The sequence below is a fragment of the Scyliorhinus torazame genome, chromosome 24, assembly GCF_047496885.1.
Source record: "Scyliorhinus torazame isolate Kashiwa2021f chromosome 24, sScyTor2.1, whole genome shotgun sequence".
Classification (NCBI taxonomy): Eukaryota; Metazoa; Chordata; class Chondrichthyes; order Carcharhiniformes; family Scyliorhinidae; genus Scyliorhinus; species Scyliorhinus torazame.
The window spans coordinates 45,620,945-45,626,289 of record NC_092730.1 but is presented as its reverse complement, the minus strand read 5'-3'; the positions used below and the strand labels follow the sequence as shown (position 1 = coordinate 45,626,289).

At 46.7% G+C, this 5,345-nt stretch overlaps 1 non-coding gene across 1 annotated transcript; it reads right to left on the bottom strand.

Annotated features, from left to right (window-relative positions):
- Positions 1–499: 499 nt before the first annotated feature.
- trnap-agg (transfer RNA proline (anticodon AGG)) lies at positions 500–591 on the bottom strand. The gene is made up of 2 exons: positions 556–591; positions 500–535 (listed from the first exon to the last, which is right to left on the bottom strand). It is a non-coding gene; the product is annotated as a tRNA-Pro (tRNA).
- Positions 592–5,345: the final 4,754 nt, after the last annotated feature.

Below are 5,345 nucleotides of genomic sequence, written 5' to 3'. Positions count from 1 at the left end.
GACAGTTAATTTGATTGAAGTACATCAGATTTTGAATGGTCTTGACAAGGTGGACGTGGAAAGGATGTCACTGCTTGTGGGTGAGAGCAGAACTATTGGGCAGAGAAAAACAAGGATTTCGCCCTTTTCGGTCGGAGATTTGGAAATGTCTCCCTCTCAGAGAGTTGTGCGACTTTGGAACTCTGCCTCAGAAGGCGTGGAAGCGGGACATTGATTATTTTTAAGGCGGAGATTGAAAGATTCTTGTTCAGCAAATAAATCAAAGGTTATCGGGGTCACATACAACCATTGCATTCAGCCAGCTACCTGGATGCACAAGCGTTCGTTTGTTTTACTTGATATCTGAGGATAAATTCAGAGTCCGACACCATGGTGAAACGGTCTTTAAATGTCGTGTTCGTTTCTTCACATGTTCTGCAATGATATATTCTCTGCAGCTCAACCCTGCTCCCGATTTCAGTCAATGACACCATATCGATCGTCCTGATTTAAAAAAACAGGACTCGTCCGGGATTTGAACCCGGGACCTCTCGCATTTTATCGCAAATGGAAGCTCCCTAAGCGAGAATCATACCCCTAGACCAACGAACCAACCGAAGATCACAGCTCACTCAAGCCAGCTTCTCATTGCCTCCCGAAGCTTATTGTATCAGCTCAATGCGCTTCTATATTCCTGTTCAATTTGGTTTCGTTGTTAAAATAAAATCAAAAGAAAAATTGTTGTGCCTTGCTTTTCGTACTGGGATCATTGGGTAAATTGGGGTATTTTGGGTTTGTTGGCCTCCACTGCGAACAAAATAAAACAGAACCTGAGGAAGGAGCAGTGCTCCGAAAGCTAGTGTTTGAAACAAACCTGTTGGACTTTAACCTGGTGTTGTCAGACGTCTTACTGAACAGAATAAAAGACATACGGGCCCAGTCGTTGCTCTTGCTGAGTATTTCGCAAGCCCAGGCCAGATGGTGGGGGGTGAATGTAATGCGACATGAATCCAAGGTCCCGGTTGAGGCCGCACTCATGTGTGCGGAACGTGGCTACATGTTTCTGTTTATCGATTCTGCATTGTCGCGCGGCCTGAAGGCCGCCTTGGAGAACGCTGACCCGGTGGTCAGAGGCTGAATGCCCTTGACTGCTGAAGTGTTCTCCGATGTGTTCTCCGGTGTGACATGTGAATATTCGATTCATTCTCTCTCTGCAGTCTCTGCTGCTGTGTGTGGCACACAACTAGCCAGCCGCTGATTTGATCTCACTTAAAATAACTTTTAATTGCGTCCCAAAGCCCATCAGTTTCCCCACATAATAAATCAGAAATGTGAATGAACAATGTGACATTTATCTCTCTGTACTGGTGATGATCAGAAGCAGCGATGTCAGTTTTCACCACTCGCCAAGTCAGCCTGTGGTTGCGTCTCGCCAATCACGTGGGTAATGTAATTCTGCCAGTCAGTGTGTTCAGTTGGCATTTTAGGAGAAATTCGAAGTCATCATGACTTCATCAGTGGCCTCATGGTTAAGGTGTGAGTGATAGAACATCGAAAACTACAGCACAGAACAGGCCCTTCGGCCCACGATGTTGTGCCGGCCCTTTGTCCTAGATTAATCATAGAATATACAGTGCAGAAGGAGGCCATTTGGCCAATCGAGTCTGCACCAGCCCCCGGAAAGAGCAGCCCACCCTTGGACTGTAGGAGGAAAACGGAGCACCCGGAGGAAACCCATGCAAACACGGGGAGGATGTGCAGATTCCGCACAGACAGTGATCCAAGCCGGAATCGAACCTGGGACCCTGGAGCTGTGAAGCAATTGTGCTATCCACAATGCCACCGTGCTGCCCCCAAGAAGAAATTAATCTACACTATATCATTCTACCGTAATCCATGTACCTATCCAATAGCTGCTTGAAAGTCCATAATGTTTCCGACTCAACTACTTCCACAGGCAGTGCATTCCATGACCCCACTACAATCTGGGTAAAGAACCTACCTCTGACATCATCCCTATATTTTCCACCATTCACCTTAACTGTATGTCCCCTTGCAATGGTTTGTCCACCCGGGGGAAACGTCTCTGACTGTCTACTCTGTCTATTCCCCTGATCATCTATCAAGTCGGCCCTCATCCTTCTCAGTTCTAATGAGAAAAGGCCAAGCACCCTCAATCTTTCCTCGTAAGACCTACTCTCCATTCCATGCAACATCCTGACAAATCTCCTTTGCACCTTTCCAAAGCTTCCACATCCTTCCTAAAATGAGGCAACCAGAACTGTACACAGTACTCCAAATGTGGCCTTACCAGGGTTTTGTACAGCTGCATCATCACCTCACGGCTCTTAAATTCAATCCCTCTGCTAATGAATGCTAGCACACCATAGGCCTTCTTCACAGCTCTATCCACTTGAGTGGCAACTTTCAAAGATGTATGAACATAGACCCCAAGATCTCTCTGCTCCTCCACATTGCCAAGAACCCTACCATTAACCCTGTATTCCGCATTCATATTTGTCCTTCCAAAATGGACAACCTCACACTTTTCAGGTTTAAACTCCATCTGCCACTTCTCAGCCCAGCTCTGCATCCTATCTATGTCTCTTTGCAGCCGACAACAGCCCTCCTCACTATCCACAACTCCACCAATCTTCGTATCGTCTGCAAATTTACTGACCCACCCTTCAACTTCCTCATCCAAGTCATTAATGAAAATCACAAACAGCAGAGGACCCAGAACTGATCCCTGCGGTACGCCACTGGTAACTGGGATCCAGGCGAAATATTTGCCATCCACCACCACTCTCTGACTTCTATCGGTTAGCCAGTTCGTTATCCAACTGGCCAAATGTCCCACTATCCCATGCCTCATTACTTTCTGAATAAGCCTACCATGAGGAACCTTATCAAATGCCTTACTAAAATCCATGTACATGACATCCACTGCTTTACCTTCATCCACATGCTTGGTCACCTCCTCAAAGAATTCAATAAGACTTGTAAGGCAAGACCTACCCCTCACAAATCCGTGCTGACTATCCCTAATCAAGCAGTGTCTTTCCAGATGTTCAGAAATCCTATCCCTCAGTACTCTTTCCATTACTTTGCCTACCACCGAAGTAAGACTAACTTGGCTGTAATTCCAATGGTTATCCCTATTCCCTTTTTTGAACACGGGTACGACATTCGCCACTCTCCAATCCCCTGGTACCACCCCTGTTGACAGTGAGGACAAAAAGATAATTGCCAACGGCTCTGCAATTTCATCTCATGCTTCCCATAGAATCCTTGGATATATCCCGTCAGGCCCGGGGTACTTGACTATCCTAAAGTTTTTCAAAATGACCAACACATCTTTCTTCCGAACAAGTATTTCATCGAGCTTACCAGTCTGTTTCACACTGTCCTCTCCAACAATATGGCCCCTCTCATTTGTAAATACTGAAGAAAAGTACTCGTTCAAGACCTCTCCTGTCTCTTCAGACTCAATACACAATCTCTCGCTACTGTCCTTGATCGGACCTACCCTCGCTCTAGTCATTCTCATATGTCTCACATGTGTGTAAAAGACCTTGGGGTTTTCCTTGATCCTACCCGCCAAAGATTTTTCATGCCCTCTCTTAGCTCTCCTAATCCCTTTCTTCAGTTCCCTCCTGGCTATCTTGTATCCCTCCAGTGCCTTGTCTGAAACTTGTTTCCTCAGCCTTACATAAGTCTCCTTGTTCCTCTTAACAAGACATTCAACCTCTCTTGTCAACCATAGTTTCCTCACTCGACCATCTCGTCCCTGCCTGACAGGGACATACATATCAAGGGTATGTAGTACCTGTTTCTTGAACAAGTTCCACATTTCACTTGTGTCCTTCCCTGACAGCCAATGTTCCCAACTTATGCACTTGAATTCTTGCCTGACAACATCGTATTTACACTTCCCCCAATTGTAAACCTTGCTCCATTGTACTAAAGTGAAAGTCACAGAATTGTGGTCACTATCTCCAAAATGCTCCCCCACTAACAAATCTATCACTTGCCCTGGTTCATTGCCAAGTCCCAAATCCAATATGGCCTCCCCTCTGGTCGGACAATCTACATACTGTGTTAGAAAATCTTCCTGGACACACTGCACAAACACCACCCCATCCAAACTATTTGCTCGAAAGATTTTCCACTCAATGTTTGGGAAGTTGAAGTCACCCATGTCTACTATCCTGTGACTTCTGCACCTTTCCAAAATCTGTAACCCAATCTGTTCCTCCTCATCTCTGCTACTATTGGGTCGCCTATCGAAAACTCCCAACAAGATGACTGCTCCTTTCCTATTTCTGACTTCAACCCATACTACCTCAGTAGGCAGATACTTCTCGAACTGCCTTTCTGCATCTGTTATCCTATCTCTAATTAAAAACGCCCCGCCCTCCACCACTTTTACCACCCTCCCTAATCTTATTGAAACATCTACAACCAGGGACCTCCAACAGCCATTCCTGCCCCTCGTCTATCCAAGTTTCCGTGATGGCCACCACATCGTAGTCCCAAGTACCAATCCATGCCATAAGTTCACCCACCTTATTCCTGATGCTTCTTGCGTTGAAGTATACACACTTCAACCCATCTCCGTGCCTGCAAGTACTCTCCTTTGTCAGTGTTCTCTTCCCCACTGCCTCACTGCACACTTTGGAGTCCTGAATATCGGCTACCTTAGTTGCTGGACTACAAATCCGGTTCTTATTCCTCTCCAAATTAGTTTAAACCCTCCCGAAGAGTACTAGAAAACCTCCATCCCAGGATATGGGTGCCCCTCTGGTTCAAATGCAACCCATCCTGCTTGTACAGGTCCCGCCTTCCCCAGAATGCATGCTAATTATCCAAATACCTGAAGCCCTCCCTCCTACAGCATTCCTGCAGCCACGTGCTCAGCTGCACTCTCTCCCTATTCCTAGCCTCGCTGTCATGTGGCACCGGCAACAAACCAGAGATGACAACTCTGTCTGTCCTGGCTTTTAACTTCCAGCCTAACTCCCTAAACTCGTTTATTACCTCCACACCCCTTTTACAACCAATGTCGTTGGTACCAATGTGCACCACAACTTCTGGCTGCTCACTCTCCCCCTTAAGGATCCTGAAGACACGATCCGAGACATCCCTGTCCTTGGCACCCGGGAGGCAACATACCTTCCGGGAGTCTCGCTCGCGACCACATAATCTCCTATCTATTCCCCTAACCATTGAATCTCCTACTACTATTTCTTTTCTATTCTCCCCCTTCCCTTCTGAGCCCCAGAGCCAGACTCAGTGCCAGAGACATGGCCGCTAGGACCTTCCCCCGGTAGTTCATCCCCCCCCCCCCAACAGCATCCAAAACG